A 22,417-nucleotide genomic window follows, 5' to 3' on the forward strand; every position below is an offset into this window, starting at 1 on the left:
AATGTTTGTGAAAGATAAATGGAGGGGGATCAGTGGTAGAGAGGGAAAACCTTCACATTCAGTGATTCTGTGAGAACTCAGGTAGCTTTAATATAGATATTATAAAAATGTTAAACTAAATTTTAAAAACCCTTGCTGAGAGAAAATCAAAATTAGATTTTCAAACTTTTTAATTTCAAAAAAACTTCAGGCATTAACAGTCATGTTTCAAAGTAAATTTATGAAATCCAATTTCAGAACTCATAAAACTTTAAAAAAACATCTGAGGTTCATATCTAGAAACAGATGAATAACTTAGGAATTTAAAAAATGCCTCTTTGTATTTTGTAGAGCTATTTTCAAAAGGCCATGATCACAAAACTTATCTCGTTATCCACAGGCTGAATGAACTGAAAGGTTTAATAGGTAAGTATAATTCATTTTAGATATGTTCACTTTATTTATTTATTTAATTATTATTATTATTTTTTTAAAGATTTTATTTATTTATTTGACAGAGAGAGAGAGTTAGCGAGAGCAGAAACAAGCAGGGGGATTGTGAGAGAGAGAAGCAGGCTTCTGGCGGAGCGGGGAGCCCGACTTGACTAGAAGCTCATGTTTCCTTGATACATTATCTATGGGAACTGTCTGAGGTCTCAGTTCTTCCAGGGAGGATTTTCTCTTGCTTATACAGATGGTTCCTGATTTTTTTTTTTTAAGATTTTATTTATTTATTGACAGAGAGAGACGGAGCAAGAGAGGGAACACAAGCAGGGGGAGTGGGAGAGGGAGAAGCAGGCTTCCCGCCCAGCAGGGAGCCTGATGCGGGCTCGATCCCAGGACCCTGGGATCATGACCTGCGACGAAGGCAGACGCTTAACGACTGAGCCACCCAGGTGCCCCCAGATGGTCCCTGACTTAATGATGGTTCAACTTAGGATTTTTTTGACTTTTCACTGTCAGTTTATTAAAAGCAATATGCATTCAGCAGAAACTGTACTTTGAATTTTGGTCTTTTCCCTGGCTAGCCCTATGTGGTGCATACTCTCTCGTGATGCTGGACAGTGTCAGTGAGCTGCAGCTCCCACTCAGCTACCCAATCACACAGGTAAGCAACCAATACACGTAAAACCATTCTGGGGGCGATTGGCTGGCTCAGTTGGTTGAGCATGACACTCTTTATCTCAGGGTCACAAGTTTGAGCACCATGTTGGAGGGGAGTAGATTGTACTTCAAATAAAAACATAAAAATTTAAAAAATTAAAAAAAAATTAAAACCAGGGACGCCTGGGTGGCTCAGTCAGTTAAGTGTCTGCCTTCGGCTCAGGTCCTGATCTCAGGGTCCTGGGATCGAGTTCTGCATCAGGCTCCTTGCTCAGTGGGGAGTCTGCTTCTCCCTCTGCCTGCCGCTCCCCCTGCTTGTGCTTGCTCTCTCTGACAAATAAATAAATAAAATATTTAAACAACAACAACAAAAACCTAAAACCATTCTGTACCCATACAACCACTGTTTTTCACTTTCAGTATTCAATAAATTACATGAGATATTCAACATTCATTATAAAATAGGCTTTGTATTAGTTGATTTTGCCCAACTATTGGGTAATGAAAGAGCCTGAAAATGTTTAGAGTAGGCTGGTTAGGTAGGTGTATTAAATGCATTTTCAATTTACAATATTTTCAATTTGGCAGTGGGTATATTGGGACATAATCCATCATAAATTGAGACCTGTACTAGCTTTCTAAGGGTATGACCAACTTAGGACCAATTTAAAATATATTTTCAGCATAAGGTTTTTTCCTTCCTTCCTTCCTTCCTTTTTAATGAGCTCTACATCTAATGTGGGGCTTAAACTCATGACCCCAAGATCAAGAGTCACGTGCTCTACCAAGAGTCAGCCAGGCACCCCTAAGCATAAGGTGTGTGGTGGAACCATCTACATTTGAAGAACTGTGAAAGATTTGAGATTTTACTCTGCCATAGTTAGCCTGCCTTAATTGCATGGATTTTTTATTTTTAACTGCATGGATTTTGGCAGAAGACAGTGTACACTACTTCTTGGGTCAGAGACCAAAGACTGGTTATTACTCAAGCAATAGCAATAGCCAGAGTGTTAGCATTTGTGTTGCCTCCCCAAGGCCAATTCCCACAGGCAACACAAAGCAGGCCAGGTGACATCTGTATATGCAGTGGGTTGCATTACAGGAAAGGAACCCTGAACTTACAGAACATGCATTATTTTGTTTTATTATTTTATTTTATTTTTTAATTTTTTAAAGATTTAAAAATTTTTATTTATTTGACAGAGAGAGACACAGCGAGAGAAGGAACACAAGCAGGGGGAGCGGGAGAGGGAGAAGCAGGCTTCCCACGGAGCAGGGAGCCCGATGTGGGGCCCGATCCCAGGACCCTGGGATCATGACCCGAACTGAAGGCAGACACTTAATGACTGAGCCACCCAGGTGCCCCTTTATTTTATTTTTTTTTAAAGATTTTATTTATTTGCTAGAGAGCGAGCAAGCAAGCGAGAGAGCGCGGGAGTACAAGCAGAGGGGGCAGCAGGCAGAGGGAGAAGCAGGCTCCCTGATGAGCAAGGAGCCCTACTCGGGACTCAATCCCAGGACCTTGGGATCATGACCCAAGCCGAAGGCAGACACTTAACTGACTGAGCCACCCAGGCGTCCCAGAACATGCACATTCTATAATGGGTAGTAAGCATGCCTACCTTTTTCTCCAGAGGTGAACTTTCTGGCTATCTTCTAAGGCTGTACACAAAGCTGTCTCTGGTCTAGAGGGAGACACCAATATGATTAGGAAATGGGGTGTTTTAGTTAACTGGATTTTCCCCCCAGAATATTCTTTATATCTAAAGAATAACTGGGGGGTTATACCCACGTAAGGCTGCCATATACAGGAAGCAAAGCCTCAGGATTCTCTAAGTTGTATATAGTCACAGCACAGTTGCATTGATTATTTTGTTGGCAACTTTAGAAATATTGCAGGTATTCAATTTCATAGCTTTGATATAGTAACTACTTGGATCACTCCAGAGTTAATAGACACTGAAAACTTGCTACTCAAAGTGTAGCCCATGATCAACATCAGCATTAGTACCAGCTGGGTGCAGTTAGAAATGAAGATTCCTAGGCCCCTCTCCAGCCCTACTGACCCAGAATCTGCATTTTAACAAAGTTCCCAGGTGGTTCCTTTGTGCATTAATGCTTTTTATTCTTTCAATATTTGTTTCTTTGAGAGAGAGAGAGAGAGAGATTGAGAGAGAGAGAAAGAGAGAGAGAGAGAACACCTGCAGAGGGGCAGAGGGAGAGAAGCAGACTCACCGTTGAGTGCAGAGTGCAGAGCCTGATGCAGGGCTGGGTCCCACAGCCCTGACATCATGACCCAAGCCAAAATCAAGAGTTGGATGCTTAACCAACTGAGGAACCCGGGTGCCCCTGTGCATTAATGTTTGAGAAGCACTACCTTAGAAAAATGTTTTGAAGAAGGTACAGTTGTTGCTGATGACTCCAGCAGTCATAAAATTTGGAGGCAGTGTAATACAATGTAGAAAGCATGATTTTAAGACTCAGAATCTGAGGTCCACTCCTGAGTAACAGTATGAGCCTCAACAAATCACTTAACATTTCTAAATGTAGGATCTGGGGTGCATGGGTGGCTCAGTAATTAAAATTACATGTTTAAAATGATCTGACTTTTGTAAATTGTTTTTCTAAAGGCAAATGTGTGTGTTCGTGTACACACGACAAATGGATGAAAAGATGTCAGAAAGGAAATGCACTGGGGCACCTGGGTGGCTCAGTTGTTAGGCATCTGCCTCCAGCTCAGGTCATGATCCCAGGGTCCTGGGATCGAGCCCTGCATCGGGCTCCCTGCTCCGTGGGAAGTCTGCTTCTTCCTCTCCCACTCCCCCCACTTGTGTTCCCTCTCTCGCTGTGTCTCTCTCTGTCAAATAAATAAATAAAATCTTAAAAAAATGTAGGATCTTATTTCACAAGATTGTTAAAGGAATAAAAAGAGATAATGTAAAGAGTGCCTATGACAGCACCTGTCATATAGTAGGTATGCAGTAATAGTTTATTTTCTTTCCTTTTTCATGTCTTGCCTAGAAAGAATAACTTTTCCCTCTATCATTCAAGTGTGTAGAAAATAGTTTTTATAAATCCATAAGAAATGTCAGTTATTAAAACAATTACATTCATGAATAGGTAAGATATAAATTATAAAAGTTTCCATAAATGATGAAATACGGTTTAAAAGAGATACATACAAAAATATTTAAATTAAAACAAAGTGAAAAACAAACAAACAAATGAAAATCATTGGATGTTGAATAGGAAAAATACCTACCACATAGCCTATCAGTTACTCTAGGCAAGTTTGAAATGTAACGCTGAGCTTCCTAATCACCATAGCAAAGAGGAAAACTCAGTAGATTACATAAGGAAATTATTCCAGAGACAATTTCCTTGGCATTAAGGTCCAATAATGCATGAATCATTGTCCAAGGAGCATCAAACAATTTAACGGGATATATTTAAATGGTACAACTGGAAAGTAGCTGTTAAGATAATGAAAACGTGACTTTTAAGGGGTCTCTGGTTCTTTATAATTGAAAACTAAAGATAGAATCTAAACAGAATTTTTTCTTCTTCCTTAATTATGAAAAACCAGCACAGGCTGAAAGAAAATTTCTTTTTTTAATAAAGATTTTATTTATTTATTTATTTATTTATTTATTTGAGAGAGAGAATGAGATAGAGAGAGCATGAGAGGGGGGAGGGTTCAGAGAGAGAAGCAGACTCCCTGCTGAGCAGGGAGCCTGATGTGGGACTCGATCCCGGGACTCCAGGATCATGACCTGAGCTGAAGGCAGTCGCCCAACCAACTGAGCCACCCAGGCGCCCCCTTTTTTTTTTTTTAAAGATTTTATTTATTTATTTGAGAGAGAGAATGAGAGAGAGAGAGAGAGCACGAGATGGGGGAGGGTCAGAGGGAGAAGCAGACTCCCCGCTGAGCAGGGAGCCCGATGCGGGACTCGATCCCGGGACTCCAGGATCATGACCTGAGCCGAAGGCAGTCGCTTAACCAACTGAGCCACCCAGGCGCCCTGAAAGAAAATTTCTTAATAAGCTCTCTAGAAATGGATTATCTACAATTCTTGGAAAACTTAATTTACACAGTCAGAGGAATATTTTATATATCAGTTATAGGCATGGTAAAACGTCACCCAGAATTTTTCTAACCTGTATAGGAGACATATAGACAGATGGAAGAAAGTATTCTTTTTTCCCTACCAATAGGGACCAACTCTTTTTTAGCCTATAAATATTAACTTGCTCTTTTCACTAGATTAATTCCCAGTAAAATAAATGAAGGTATATATATTAAAACAAAACAAAACTTAAGCCAGTTGATGTCTTGTGTTTTATAATGATTTTTTTTAAAGTAAGCTCTATGCTCAGTGTGGGGTTTGATCTCATGACCCTGAGATCAAGAGTCACATGCTCTACTGACCAAGCCAGGCAGGTGCCCCTAGAATGATTTTAAAATAAAAATAGCATAGAGGGCGCCTGGGTGGCTCAGTTGGTTAAGTGACTGCCTTCGGCTCAGGTCATGATCCTGGAGTCCCAGGATCGAGTCCCACATCAGGCTCCCTGCTCAGCAGGGAGTCTGCTTCTCCCTCTGACCCTCCCCCCCTCATGTGCTCTTTCTCTCTCTCTCTAATTCTCTCTCTCAAATAAAATAAAATAAAATAAAAATAGCATAGAACTCCTATTAATTTCTTAGTTTGAAACAAAAAAATGCATGATCAGAAATATTTGGGAGATGTCCTAAATGAAGAATATTTTGGCAAGTTTTTTATAATCTATTGTGTTTTTAATATTTTTAAAATTTCTGGGTTTTTTTACTCTGTGATATGAATGGGCATCCCTCCCTATTAATACAAACTATATCTATACCATTCTTTTAAATGGCTGCAGCAAAATTCACTGAAGGGATATACTATTACTTATTTAACCAATATTTAAACTATTTTTAATTTTTTTTTATCATAAAAACCATAGTCATGTTCATCTTTGCATATATATCTTTACACACTTGCTTGGGATTACTTTTTCCCCCCCCCTTTCCTGGATTACTTTCTTAAGAGTTCTCAAAAGTGGAATTGTTAGGTTAAAGGGGATATATATTTAAATTTTTAAATTCATATTGCCAAACTGCATTCAAGAAAGATTACATCAGGGCGCCTGGGTGGCTCAGTCATTAAGTGTTTGTCTTCGGCTCAGGTCATGATCCCTGGTTCCTGGGATCGAGTCCCACATCGGGCTCCCTGCTCAGCGGGGAGCTTGCTTCTCCCTCTCCCTCTGCCTGCAGTTCCCTCTGCTTGTGCTTGTGGTCTCTCTCTGTCAAATAAATAAATAAAATCTTTAAAAAAGAAAGAAAGAAAGATTACATCAGTTTACCTTACCACTGAGAATGTATAACATTGTCCAATTTCCCTATCTTTAGTGAAAAGCAGCAATCATTATATATTGGCAAATCAGAGAGGTGAAAAGTGATTCAGGAATTATTTTAGATTATGCTCTCAAAAGAAAGGGAGTTAGGGAATTAGTATGGAGTAGGGGGAAACGTTAAGTCAGGTTATCACCTCAGCTGCAGACTAGCTCCATTTAGCCTTATCCCAAGGGGACCTCTGGTATATGATGTCACCACAAAGGTACTGCCCTGAGGCAAAAAGACCAACCGTGAGCTGCCTCTGGGAGGGGGTAACCACCTTCTTAGGTGAAACAGTTCCCTTTGTCAAGGGCAGTTCTCTAGACTCTAGAGAAAGGACAGCTGTGAACTTTTAGCTGCCAACACTCATAGCAGTTCTGGGATGGGTGTACCTTCCTGCAGGGAATATTGATGGGTATCCTAGTCAAGTAATCGAGTAGTGTCCTCCTTAATTCATGTCCACCCAGAACCTCAGAATTTGACCTTATTTGAAAATAGGTTCTTTGTAGATGTAATTAGCTAAGGTGAGGTTGATAAAGTCTTAACATTACTATGAAAATAGTTTTAACCTTGTAGACTCCTAGAAAGGGCATTAGGGATACCCAGGAGTCCATGGACCATACTTTAAGAACTGCTTGGTAAATAGCTAGTGCCCTACTTCATAAGTTCCCAAGGGTTGCTATAACAAAATATCACATGATATTGAGTCAGGACACACTACCCCAAAATATGGCCCGGGGCATATTGAATATTTTAAGCTGAAGGAGTTTGAGAAAACAGCAGAAGCAGTAAAGTCATCCCGACCACCTCTTCTCATCCCCTGAAAGAGATCATAAAACACTCCTGTGAGAGGTGGCCTCCCTACATCCCAGGGGAAAGGAGCATCCATATAGCTGAAGGAAAACAAAGGGACCCTAAGAAGAATATGAACAAGACAGGCCTTGCTAAGTTTCCCCCAGTTTACTATATTTATTCTCTTGAACTTATCATATTCCTCCACAACTGTCTACTCTTCATCAAATCTAGCATAAAAATCTCAGGTCTGTTTCTATGAGTCTTCATTTCCTTATGAAATTCTCCCATGTCACGTAAAAGTTATTTTCAGACCCAGCTAGGGACCTTAAGAGGGTCCAGGAAAACTTTTTCCTCCCCTACAAATTCATGCTAGATTACAGTGGGCCCTAAATCCAATGACTTGTGTCCTTATAAAAAGAGGAGAGCACACAGACAGACACCCAGAGAAGGCCACATGCAGGTGGGAGCAGAGATTGGAGTTATGCTGCCATAAGCCAAGGAATGCCTGGGGCCACCAGAAGGTGGAAGAAACATCTGTGGGAACAAGGCCCTACTCATATCCTTATTTTAGACTTTTAGCCTCCATATCTGAGAGAATAAATTTCTGTTGCTTTAAGCCAACCAGTATGTGATATTTTGTTATAGCAACCCTTGGGAACTTATGAAGTAGGGCACTAGCTATTTACCAAGCAGTTCTTAAAGTATGGTCCATGGACTCCTGGGTATCCCTAATGCCCTTTCTAGGAGTCTACAAGGTTAAAACTATTTTCATAGTAATGTTAAAACTTTATTTGCCTTTGTTTTTTAACTGCGTTGATGTTTCAATAATGGTGCAAGAGCAATCAATGGGGGTAACATTGCTGGTGTCTCAACATGTATGAGATAATGGTACCAAACTGTACTAGCAGTTGTTGTATTCTTCACTGCCATACTCACAATAAAGAAAATGCCAGTCTGTATAGGAATGTCCTTGATGAAGCATAAAAATTATTAGCTTTATTAAATCTTGACCCTAGAGTACATAGCTCTTTAATATTTTGTGTGACAAGTGCTTTGTCTGACAAAGCGCTTCTGCTGCATATTGAAGTACAATGGTTGTCTTGAGGGAAACACTTGTGTAATCACTGGAACTGTGAGCTAAAGTAGCCACCTTTTCCCACAGACTATCATTTCTACTTGAGAGAATAGTTGCCTAAAAAACTATGATTATTCAGACTTGGGTATTTGGCATTTTCTTAGAATTCAATGGAGCGGGGGTGCCTGGCTAGTTCAGTCAGTAGAGCATGTGACTCTTGATCTCAGGGTTGTAGGTTTGAGTTCCACGTTGGGTGTAGAGATTACTTAAAAATTAAAAAATATATATATTTAAAGAAAAAAAAGGAAATGAATGAAGTGACACTGTTACTTCAAGGAAAAGAGTTGATGGTATTTGTTACCAATGATAACAGTTGAGTTTTCAAGCAAAAATTAGTATTTTGAAAAACTTATCTGACACTGTGAGAGTTTCCTGATGAGATCATGGTGATATTAGCAAATATGATTTTTATGATCACGGAATGTGTCAACATTTGTCAGATCTGCATAACTCTGGAAAACATTTTCCAAATGACGAATGTGTGATGTTACAAATTAATGTGTGAGAAAAAGATACATTCAAGTTCAAGATAGACCAATGTTGACTTTTTAGATAATAGAATATGAAAACCTCATTGCTATTGGTTTCAGATTTTACACTGTAATCATCTTTAATAAACTGCCACTTGTTGGGGTGCCTGGGTGGCTTAGTGGGTTAAGCATCTGCCTTTGGCTCAGGTCATGATCCTAGGGTCCTGGGATTGAGTTCTGTGTTGGGCTCCCTGCTCAGCAGGGAGCCTGCCTCTCCCTCTGCCCCTCCCCCCCTGCTTGTGCATGCACTCTCTCTCAAATAAATAAATAAATAAAATCTTAAAAAAAAACTATCACTTGTTAAGTTTTGATACAGTATCAGAGTATAATACCCACATAATTATCTGAGAAGTCTGTTAAGATACCCCTCCTTTTTTATTTTTGTTTTTTTTAAGGGGGGAGGGGCAGAGTGAGAGAGAGAATCTCAAGCAGGCTCCATGCTCAGTGCAGAGCCTGATGTGGAGCTCGATACCACAACCCCGAGGTCATGACCTGAACCTAAATCAAGAATCGGTTGCTTAACCAACTGAGCCATCCAGGCACCCCACATCCCTACTTTTTAAAAAAAAAAATCTGTGTGATGCTAGATTTTCTTCATAGCAAACATAATAAAACATAACCAAGGGGCGCCTGAGTGGCTCAGTTGTTAAATGTCTGCCTTCGGCTCAGGTCATGATCCCAGGGTCCTGGGATCAAGCCCCACATCGGGCTCCCTGCTCAGCGGGAAGCCTGCTTCTCCCTCTCCCACTCCTCCTGCTTGTGTTCCCTCTCTCGCTGTCTCTCTCTCTGTCAAATAAATAAATAAAATCTTAAAAAAACCCTCAACCTATTGTAATAGAATGAATGCAAAAGCAGAGATGGAAATCTACCTGTATTCTGTAATCCAAATATAGAGATTTACAATGACATTCTTTTCACTAATTTTATTTTTGTTTTGGGAAACAGTTATTTTTCATATAAATGTGCTAGTATATTTATTATTATGTTTAAATAAAAACTACTTAAAAATTATTAGTGTCTATTTCTAATACACTAAATATTTATAAAAATAACCCACATATAAAAGTTTTTGGGGTCCTCAATTTTTAAGAGGGTTAAGGAGTACAGAGTCCAAAGAGTTTAAGAGTATTTAGTGTACTATGAGTCTTGTTTTAAAAATCAACTTTAGGGACACCTGGGTGGCTCAGTCGGTTAAGCAGCTGCCTTCGGCTCAGGTCATGATCCTAGGGTCCTGGGATTGAGTCCTGCATCGGGCTCCTTGCTCAGTGTGGAGCCTGCTTCTCCCTCTGCCTGCCACCCCCGTTTGTGCTCTCTCTCTCTGACAAATAAATAAATAAAATCTTTTAAAAAAATCAACTTTAATAAAAATTTTACAAAAAGTATATAGTTATATAGACTAAACACTATTTATCAAACAATAATAAAGTCAATGAGGAGAAATTAAACTCAGCTATTTCTGAGAATATTTAATCAGGTACATTCTTTCTCATGATCTACTTCACTGACAGTGGTTCCCACCTTCAATTTCAGTTTACTTAGTTCTTTTATTTTTTATTTTTTTTTGAGAGAGAGCATGTGTGCAAGCACAAGTGGCAGGGGGGAGGTGGGGGACAGGGAAAGAGGAGGGAGAGGGAGAGAGAGAGAATCCCAAGCAGGCTTCACACCTAGCGTGGAGCCTGAAGCTGGGCTCGATCTCACAACCCCGAGATCATGACCCAAGCTGAAATCAAGAGTCAGATGCTCAACCAACTGAGCCACCCAGGCACCCCCTCAGTTTAATTTATTCTTAAAATTAGGCTACTCAGGGTGTCTGGGTGGCTCAGTCAGTCGAGTGCCAGATTTTTGGTTTTGGCTCAGGTCGTGATCTCATGGGTCGTGGGATTGAGCCTCATGTCCAGCTCCATGTTCAACAGGGAGTCTGCTTGGAGATTCTCTCCCTCTGTCCCTCCCCCACTAAAATAAATAAATAAATCTTAAAAAAAATAAAATTAGGCTACCTGAAGCACTCTTTTTTTCCTCATGGATGAAATCATCTTTAATTTCTCTAGATGTATTTGAATCCTTAAAACTAGTTCTATATCCCTTGATAATGGAGAAGGCTACACATTCGTGGGGACAGAAAGTACATGGTAAATCTCTGTTCCTTCCTTTCAATTTTGCTGTAAATCTAGAACTGCTGTAAAAAATAAAGTCTATTAAAAACACAAAAACAAAACAAAGAAACAAAAAGCTGAGTGCTACATCCCCAATTCTGTTGCATGTTCACTTGGCTACTGTAGATGGTTAAGTCATATAAAAGAAGGATAAACTCTTTGGATACCTGAAACATTCTTTTATTTAACAAATTACTAAGTGTGTATGGAATACTATAAACTGCTAGGCATTGGTTATTTACTGGTACGTAAAATAGACATAGCCTTTGCCCTTTGTACCATGATTCTTGCTTCTGGTTAAAGATGGGGGTGGTGAACATGTTTCCTTCCTGTCGTTTTTTTTTTTCCCTTCCTGTCCCTCTTACGACATCACTGAAATAGAGATTCAGAAGCACAAAGAGGAATAAAGTAGTAGTGAAGAGACCAGAGAATGAGCTTTTAAAACATTTTTTTCTTTCTTTTTTTTTAAGATTTCTTTGTAAGTGATCTCTATACCCAAGGTGGGGCTTGAACTTACAACCCTGAGATCAAGAGTTGCATGCTCCACTGCCTGAGCCAGCCAGGCTCCCCTAAAACATTTCTGTGAGACTATTCTGACACATGGAATGAGGAAGCTACAGGCCTCATCTATGAGGCTGGAGAGATGCAGGTGGTCTGCCACAAACCTCTAAGTGTTGGGGCTGCTGGAGTTGGCATACAAGGAAATACAGCAATAGACGTTAGAGTTTGGATGTTAACTGAAGAATTGCATATAGAACAGTTGACCTTCCCTTATCTGCTCCATTCTTCATATGGGCAAAGTACCGTCAAAACAAAGGCATTAGACATTTAGCACCAAGCCAAACACAGGAGTGCCTTCTCTAAGAGAAGGGAAATGCTAAGGCCCCTAATATACGTATTAGCTCCTCAGAGGATAGAGAAAGAAATAACTGATTAAGAGGCATTAAGAATCAATCTAAGATAGGCACCTGGCTGGCTCAGTCAGAAGAGCTTGGAACTCTTGATCTCAGCGTTTTGAGTTTGAGCCCCACATTGGGCCTACAGATTAATTTAAAAAATCAATCTAAGAGGTCCAACATGAGAGTTAATGAGAGTCCTCAAAAGGGTGCAAAAAGGAGTGGTGATGTGACGATAGTGAAGAGGGGAAAGGAAAATCAAAGAGAAAATAAAAGAGCAAAATGAATTCAAAATACCCATACCCAGACACATCCTGAAAGATTCTGTTTCCATGATTAAGAATAGATCCTAGGGGCACCTGGCTGGCTCAGTCAGTAGAGCATGCAACTCTTGATCTCAGGGTTGTAAGTTCGAGCCCCACATTGGTTGTAGAGATTATTTAGAAATAAAATCTTTTTGGGGTGTGGTGCCTGGGTTCATTTAGTTGGGTATCCCTCGATTTCAGCTCAGGCCATGATCTCAGGGTCATGGGATCAGCAGTGTAAGGCTCCATGCCTAGCAGGCTGTCTGCTTGAAGATTCTCTTCCTCTCCCTCTCCCTCAGCCCTTCCCCGTCTCAGCTCATGTGCTCTCTCTCAAATATATAAATCTTTAAAAAAACCCCATTTTTTTAAAGTAGGAAGGTAAAACAGATTTTTTTTCGAGTTTGTTTATTTATTTATTTATTTATTTATCTATCAGAGAGGGAGAGAGCACAGGCAAGGGGAGCGGCAGGCAGAGGGAGAAGCAGGCTCCCTGCCAAGCAAGGAGCTTGATGCAGGACTCGATCCTAGGACCCTGGGATCATGACCAGAGCTGAGGGAAGATGTCCAACCGACTGAGCCACCCAGGCATCCCAAAACAGATTTCTAATACAACTGAACCACTGATTGTTAGAAAATAGTGGGGGTATGCCTTTAGAGTTCTGAGGAAATTTCATTTTTAACTTGGAATTGTATATTCAGCCAAAAAATAATCAAACAGTTTATAGTTTGGAAAGCAACCAATCTAATCTGCTCACTGAGGAGCTTACAGCCTGTCTGGGAAGAAAGACAGGTAAACATGATATGCTTAAGATAAGAAAGTATAAACAGGTCTCACAGGTGTTACCAACATGGAGAGGGGCACCCATCCTAGTTTGGGGAGGCCAGAGAAGACTTCTTGAAGATGATCCTGAGTTGAGCCTTGAACCATGAGAAAACAACTTGGTAAATCTCTTCAATAAATTTCCCTGACCTAGAGTAGACTGTGGTAAGAGAAACTTTATCTCCATATTCAAACTTGACTTCTACATAGCTTATAACTGGTCATGACTAAGGGTATAAGCATTAAAAACTCATCATGATTTTGCTCACTCCTTCTATCACATATGCACTGAACCTGATTTGCAAGATGTGCAGCTCAGTTCTCCTCATGACTAATCCATTGGAAGTAAGGCACACCTACCTTTCCTTCTGACTTGAACAAATGGTTGAAACCGTCACTTTTTTCTTTCACTGTGGTTCTCTACCTGTGTCAAATGCACTCAGTTTTTTAATGTTTAGGCCAAACTTTTCAAATTCCTTATTGGCATGTGAGTTAGGCCTTACTAAGTTCTGTGTGATTATCATTTATTTGTTTTTTGCTTAGATCCCAGGGCAGACTATATTCGGATGTCAGAGAATGATTTGTGCTGTATTGGGGCTAAGAAGTTTAAAGAATGAAAAGATAGCCATCAAAGTCATATTTGTGACTTCCTATTTCTTCTTCTCTCTGTTTTCCTGAAAACATAGTAAGCCAAAAAGACAAATAAGGTACCTATGAAGTCTTGCTCCTACTTGGAATTTTTTTCTTTTTTGAATGAAAAAAAAAAAATGTCCCAGCTCTCTTTGAGATGAGCATCAGCTGAATAGACCTACTTCATTGTTATTTTGTAGCACACTGTAGTTACTATATATTTGAAAAATCCTATATTTTCCCATACTTGAGCTACTAAAAAAATGATAAGAAGAAGAACAAGAAGATCTTGTAATCTGTTTACAAGGGTACTTTTTTTTTTTTTTTTTTTGTAAAGTAGGCTCCATGCCCAACATGGGGCTTGAACTCACTCTGAGATCCTGAGATCAAGAGTTGCATGCTCTACCGACTGAGCTAGCTAGGCACTCCTACAAGGCCAATTTTTAAAGATCAGATTCATTCACCATGACATGTTTTTGTTATCAGAGCAGAGAAATACGGCTAAAAGATGGAGAGGGAGTGTTTTAATAACATTCTTGTAGTTAGACTCTCCTTTATTTTTTATTTTTATTTATTTTTTAAAGATTTTATTTGAGACAGAGAGAGCATTTGAGAGAGAGAGAAAGTGAGCACGGGCTTACACGAGCAAGGGGAGGGGCAGAGGGAGAAGCAGGCTCCCTGACATGGGGCTACATCCCAGGACCTTGGGATCATGCCCTGAGCCTAAATCAGGAGCCAGATGCTTAACTGACTGAGCTACCCAGGGGCCCCTAGACTCTCCTTTATGAAAAGAAAAATGTAAATAAGAAAGCCCACTCTGGGGATGCCAAAAATTCCCTCTTATTCCTACTGAATGTTGTATGGGATGAGGGAAAAGATAATTTTCTTCCTTTTTTTCAGAATGGCCCCTCATTCAGTGACAGTCAAAACTGAGCACAGTTCCTGGTTGAATAGTGTTTTCCCCAAATTCATGCCTACCTAGAACTTGAGAGTATGATGTTATTTAGAAATAAGATTTTGTAGATGTATGAAAGTTACAACGAGGTTCTAACTTGTACAATGAGGATTAGGGTGGGGCCTAAATCCAATACGACTGATGTCCTTTTAAGAGGGGAATTTGGACACAGACACAGATGGAAGATGGCCATGTGAAGATAGAGGCAGAGACTAGAGTTATGTTGCCAAAAGCCAAGGAAAGCCAAGGACGGCCAAGGACTACTGACAACCATGAAACAAGGAGGGAGGCATGCAACAGATTCTCCCAGAATGAACCAACCTTGCTATACCTTGATTCCAGAATTCCAGAATTGCGCCCCAGACCATCCTTATTATATGAAGCTTTGTTATCAGACTTTTAATCAATGTTTAAATAGTCTGAATATACCTCCCAGAAGAGTTACAGGTATTTACATGGCAATTAATACTCTGAAATCTGATTGGCCAGAGAACTGTTGCTGTTTGACTGGAAAAGCAAAGGCAAGGAAGGCCTCTTTAACATACTAGGACAATGAACATCATGAGGCACCTGGGTGGCTCATTCATTAAGCGTCTGCCTTCGGCTCAGGTCATGATCCCGGGGTCCTGGGATTGAGGCCCACATTGGGCTCCCTGCCAGGCGGAAAGCCTGCTTCTCCCTTTCCCACTCCCAGTGCTTGTGTTCCGTCTCTCTCTGTGTCTCCCTCTGTCAAATAAATAAAATCTTAAAAAAAAAAATACTAGGACAATGAACATCTCAATGGCTGTGGCAATGATAGTCTCTGTATTTCATAAGCCCTATGACTCTTCCACGCACTGAGAAAGCAGAAAGAGATGACTAATATCAACCAAATATGAAGAAGAATAAAGTAGAGGTAGTAATTTTAACATATACAAAGTAGAGTTTAAGATACAGATGACAGAATGTCTCAGAATCATTTGATCTTGATAAACAGCCCTGTTAATACTTGACAGTATCATCCTCTAGTGTCATAGAAACCTGGGGTTAAATCCTATCACTAACTGTAACATTCCATAGTTTATCTTCCTAGAGCCTCTGGTTTTTTTATTTGCAAAATGGAGATAATACATATCTTCCTCATAGAATGGTTGTAAGCTAATTTATATAAAATGCCTAGGATTCAATAAATGTTAGCTTTCATTCTCTCTGCTTACTTGTCAAAGAAAAAAAAATATGCCAAAACCATCATTCCTTCTTCAAGCCCCCTGCTCAAGCCCCATTGCTTTTTTTCCTCTGCATTTGATCATGCTTCCCATGTTATATAGAAGTTATTACTTTTATTATAAGGAGGCTAGGAATGTCTCAGTTCTTCAATTCCCTTTCCTTCATGGAGGCCTAGTCTTACTCTCCCCATTCACCTTCTGAAGATTTCTCCCTTTCCGTGTGAAGCTACCTCTGTTTGGATTTTGTCCCCTAGAAGCTCCATATTTTACCCCCAATATTTCCTATGTTTTCACTTTTCTTTCTCCAACAGTTCTTTCCTTTCAGTATATGAAAAGCTTCTTCCTCCTATTAAAAACAAACTAATAACAAAACCAAAGTCTGAACTTCTCTTGACTATGTTAGGTTCAATTCTTTTTTTTTTTTTTTAAGATTTTATTTATTTGCGAGAGAGAGAATGAGAGACAGAGAGCATGAGAGGGAGGAGGGTCAGAGGGAGAAGCAGACTCCCTGCTGAGCAGGGAGCCCGATGTGGGACTCGATCCCGGGACTCCGGGATCATGACCTGAGCCGAAGGCAGTTGCTTAACCAACTGAGCCACCCAGGCGCCCCTATGTTAGGTTCAATTCTATCTTTCTCCATTCTTAGCCAAGCTCCTACTTTTGTTTTCAAGATTTATTTATTTGAGAGAGAGAGAGAGCATGCACACGCGTGCACACACACACACACACAGAGGCAAAAACGGGGGGAGGGGCAGAGGGAGAGAGAATCTCAAGCAGACTTCTCACAAGCAGGGAATCCGACGTGGGGCTCCAGATGGGGCTCAATCTCACAACACAGAGCATGACCTGAGCCGAAATCAAGAGTCAGCCACTTAACTGACTGAGCCCTCTAGGTGCCCATACTTTTTTTTCATTTAAATTATTTAATATTCACCTTTTGAAAAGGCAACATTTTATGAATCAAAATTCAAAAAGGCCAGTACAAATTCTCCCTCCTATCCCTGATTCTTAAGCCATTTACCTTCCCTGAGCAAATGGTTTCCTGTGGTCTTTCTATGCATATACAAGCAAATACGTATTTTTCTTTTGTATGAAAATTTTAGCATATGGCAGACACTCTTCTGATTCTTGCTTTTTTTCAGTTAAAAATATATCTTGGAGGTCTTTTCATATCAGTGCCTAAACAATTTCCTCACTGTTAAAGTGTTCTCAAAAGCAGATGCCAAGATGGGATTAGACATGCAAGAGACTTACTGGAGGAAATGCCTGTGAGGGAGAAAAAGGAGAGAGCTGGAGACAATCAGATAGTGATGCTGATCTGAGCCCCATGAAGGAAGGGTGGGGGGAATTTGGAGGGTTGGGGTAGTTAGTGACTCAGACTGCAACATAGTTCTAAGAAAGTTTCAGACAGGCTTAAACCTGGGGATTCCTTAAAACAAAGTCACACATCAGAGGAATCCTGCATCCTGCAGGAATGGACCTGCCTGAACATCCTGCTATGCTCAGTCATCTGCTGGGAGAAGTTCATGGGGAGTGTGGCCTCATTGCAAATGCGGTGGTAGATTCAGGGCTTAGCAGATGGAGCCTCCCTGCAGGGAAGAGATCTGAGAGGAATAGTTCATAACCTTCATATTATTTTTAGGGCTGCATAATAATCCACTGATGGATGTGCCATACTTTATTTATCCATTCTGGGAGGTACATCACAGCATCTACCACAAGGAGTGGTACTACTATGTATTTTTTTTTTTTTTTGTAAACTACTATGTAATTTTGATAGATGCTGCCAAGATCAAAATCTAATGTATATATTTTGTGAATGTGTACTTCCACTAGCAATGTAGACTATTTCCTCATATCCTTAGTAACACAGGGTGTGGTAAAACTTTATTTTTTTAGTTAACCTTCTCATAATCTATATTTGGTTTTCTACTTACACATTTTCCCACTTTTCATTTACTCCCAAGTACATACTCATTAAGCCCTGGCTCTGTAATTTACTAGCTGTCTCAGTTTGTTCATTGTAAAATAAGAATAATAAATCAACAAACCTAATAGGGATATTTCGAGGATAAAATGAATGCAAAACTCAATAGTTAAAAACAGCAACCAACCAAAAAATATTCTCCATACTCTACACTGATGATTTTCAAATCTATACATTTAGGCCAGACTTCTCGTTGGCAGGTAAAAATATTCATCTGTTTACTTGTTCTTTCATTATTTATTTATTTTTTAAAGATTTTATTTATTTATTTGACAGAGACAGAGAGAGACACCAAGAGAGGGAACACAAGCAGGGGGAGCGGGAGAGGAAGAAGCAGGCCTCCTGTTGAGCAGGGAGCCCGACGTGGGGCTCGATTCCAGGACCCTGGGACCATGACCTGAGCCGAAGGCAGAGGCTCAACCGACTGAGCCACCCAGGCGCCCCGTTCTTTCATTTAAAAAAATTTTTAATTTAAATTCAACTTACTTGTTATTTATTTATTTATTTTATTATATTTTTTAAAGCTTTTATTTGACAGAGAGAAACACAGCGAGAGAGGGAACACAAGCAGGGGGAGTGGGAGAGGGAGAAGCAGGCTTCCCGCCGAGCAGGGAGCCTGATGCGGGACTCGATCCCAGGACCCAGGGATCATGACCTGAGCCGAAGGCAGACGCTTAACGACTGAGCCACCCAGGCGCCCCGTTCTTATTTTTAAAGGTTTATTTATTTATTTTGACAGAGAGAGAGAGAGAGAGAGACAGTGAGAGAGGGAACACAAGCAGGGGGAGTAGGAGAGGGAGAAGCAGGCCTCCCAGCGAGCAGGGAGCCCGATGCGGGGCTCCATCCCAGGATCCTGGGATCATGACCTGAGCCAAAGGAAGACGCTTAAAGACTGAGCCACCCAGGCACCGCTTACTTGTTATTTCTATCTTGATGCCCCCACAAGCACTTCAGATTCAACGTGCTCTAGCCAAACTTATCATTTTTCTCTTAAAAACTGCTCTTGTTCCTTTATTTACCTTATTGTTAAAGTCAAAACCCTGGAAGACATTTTGGATTATTCTTTCTCCCTTAAACCCACATTTAATTAATCACTAGGTTCTGTTGAATTTGATTCATAAATAATTCTGGTATCTGTCTTTTTCTCATGATCAGCACTATCACTCTATGGTTCAGATCCCTGTATTTTTTTTTTAATTTTTTTTAAAGATTTTATTTATTTATTAGAGAGAGAGAAAGTACAAGCAGCGGGAGCAGCAGGCAGACAAAGAAGCAGGCTCCCCGCTGAGCAAGGAGCCCGATGTGGGACTCAATCCCAGGACCCTGGGATCATGATTTTTTTTTAAAGATTTATTTTTATTTATTTGACAGATAAAGACACAGCGAAAGAGGGAACACATGCAGGGGGAGTGGGAGAGGGAGAAGCAGGCTTCCTGTGGAGCAGCAAGCCCGATGCAGGGCTCGATCCCAGGACCCTGGGATCATGACCTGAGCTGAAGGCAGCCACTTAACTGACTGAGCCACCCAGGAGCCCCTAGATCCCTGTATTTTATAAGTATTAAGGCAACAGCTGCTTCTTCTTCTTTTTTTAAATAGGCTTCACCATGGGGCTTGAACTCAAGACCCTAAAATCAAGAGTCACATGCTCTACCAACTTGGGGATCCAGCCAGGTGCCCTAAGGCAATACCTTCCTTACTGTTTCCACCTTCTTCCAATCTATCCTGAACACTGCTGTCAGGAGTTTTTGAGTACACAGCACTGATTATAATACTTCTTAGCTTAAGAGTCTTTAATAAACTGGACCATTTCCTTACACCACACACAAAAATAGACTCAAAATGGTTGAAAGACCTAAATGTGAGACAGGAGTCCATCAACATCCTTGAGGAGAACCCAGGCAGCAACCTCTTTGACCTCAGCCACAGCAACTTCTTCCTAGAAACATCACCAAAGGCAAGGGTTAAGCAAGGGCAAAAATGAACTATTGGGACCTCATCAAGATAAAAAGCTTTTGCACAGCAAAAGAAACAGTCAACAAAACCAAAAGACAACCGACAGAATGGGAGAAGGTATTTGCAAATGACATATCAGATAAAGGGCTAGTATCCAAAATCTATAAAGAACTTCTTAAACTCAACACTCAAAGAACAAATGATCCAATCAAGAAATGGGCAGAAGACATGAACAGACATTTTTCCAAGGAAGACATCCAAATGGCCAACAGACACATGAAAAAGTGCTCAACATCGCTCGGCATCAGGGAAATCCAAATCAAAACTTCAATGAGATATCACCTCACACCAGTCAGAATGGCTAAAATTAACAAGTCAGGAAAGGACAGATGTTGGTGGGGATGTGGAGAAAGGGGAACCCTCCTACGCTGTTGGTGGGAATGCAAGCTGGTGCAGCCACTCTGGAAAACAGTATGGAGTTTCTTCAAAAAGTTGAAAATAGAGCTACCCTACAACCCAGCAATTGCACTACTGGGTATTTACCCCAAAGATACAAATGTAGGGATCCGAAAGGGTATATACACCCTGATGTTTATAGCAGCAATGTCCACAATAGCCAAACTGTGGAAAGAGCCAAGATGTCCATCGACAGATGAATGGATAAAGAAGATGTGGTATATATATACAATGGAATATTATGCAGCCATCAAAAAGAATGAAATCTTGCCATTTGCAATGACGTGGATGGAACTGGAGGGTACTATGCTGAGCGAAATAAGTCAATCAGAGAAAGACATGTATCATATGACCTCACTGATATGAGGAATTCTTAATCTCAGGAAACAAACTGAGGGTTGCTGGAGTGGTGGGGGGTGGGAGGGATGGGGTTGCTGGGTGATAGACACTGGGGAGGGTATGTGCCTTGGTGAGCACTGTGAATTATGCAAGACTGTTGAATCACAGATCTGTACCTCTGAAACAAATACTACATTATATGTTTAAAAAAAAAAAAGAAGAAGATAGCAGGAGGGGAAGAATGAAGGGGGGGAAATCGGAGGGGGAGACGAACCATGAGAGACAATGGACTCTGAAAAACAAACTGAAGGTTCTAGAGGGGAGGGGGGTGGGAGGATGGGTTAGCCTGGTGATGGGTATTAAACAGGGCACGTTCTGCATGGAGCATTGGGTGTTATACGCAAACAATGAATCATGGTGGGTCAGCCTGGTGATGGGTATTAAAGAGGGAACGTTCTGCATGGAGCACTGGGTGTTATACGCAAACAATGAATCATGGAACACTACATCAAAAACTAATGATGTAATGTATGGTGATTAACATAACATAATAAAAAACACCTTTTTATCTTAAAAAAAAGTCTTTAATGGCTTCCGATTGCCTCTAAAATGATGAAATTTAAAACTTTTACTTGACATATATATAGGCTCTTCATAATCTGACCTCTGCTTATCTAACCTCTTTTTAGATATCCCCTTTCCCTGCTTTAATCTGTAACAAACTAGTTGCATTTCTCAGATTATATCATGTTCTCTCATGATATATGTATTTGCCATCCTGCCTTAAATAATTTCCTGCTACTTGTCCACTTGCCCTTCACATAAGGTTCTCTAAATTTTGGCTCAAACTGACCTCCCTTGTGAAGCCTAGCCTGACTCCTCTAAAAGTCTTCCTATTCTACCATTGCTCTTTATTCCCACACAGTTTGTTTTTAATTTGCCTGCATGTTTATTTCTTCAATAGGTTTTAGTTCCCCCGATGGAAAAAGACCAATTTTCATCTGGTATCTTCAGCACTTATCACAGCTCCTGGAAATAAGAGAAACTCAGATACTTTTTGATTGACTTCAAGATCTGAGAAAGTTTCCCAAGAAATTTACTCTTCTAGTAAATAAATGATCTCCCCCCCACCCCAAGTTTTCCAGGTTTCTTCCAAAACCTAGCAGGCAGCTCACTATCAACTTTCCTTGCCACTTTATTTATTTTTTAAAGAAAGCCTTCTTTTTTTTAATTTAAGATTTTATTTATTTATTTGTCAGAGAGAGAGAGAGGCAGGCAGAGGGAGAAGCAGGCAGAGGGAGAAGCAGGCTCCCCGACGAGCAAGGAGCCCCATGCGGGACTCAATCCCAGGACCCTGGGATCATGAACTGAGCCCAAGGCAGACGGTTAACCGACTGAGCCACCCAGGTACCCTCCTTACCACTTTAGATACGAGTGACCATTTCTTCCTTTGTGCTCCCACTAAATGTAGTATATTAGTGCTATCCTAGCAGCAATCATGTTTAAGATTGTATCCCAATTATCTGACACATTAAGCACGCAATAATTAAATGAATCAATCTTCACCTTGATTAAGGAGACTTTCTTGAACATTCTAGGAGAATGTCACCATTATGCATAGACTGTAAAAAATCTTTTACAATCCAAACCTGATGATTGTTTTTAAAATGATGCATCCCCCTGGCACTTTAACTGTCCTTAGACAGATGGCCAAAGCTTGGCTGTGGGAACCGCATATGGTAGGAGGAGACCATGACTAGAGCGC

The sequence above is a fragment of the Neomonachus schauinslandi genome, chromosome 8, assembly GCF_002201575.2.
Source record: "Neomonachus schauinslandi chromosome 8, ASM220157v2, whole genome shotgun sequence".
Taxonomy (NCBI): domain Eukaryota; kingdom Metazoa; phylum Chordata; class Mammalia; order Carnivora; family Phocidae; genus Neomonachus; species Neomonachus schauinslandi.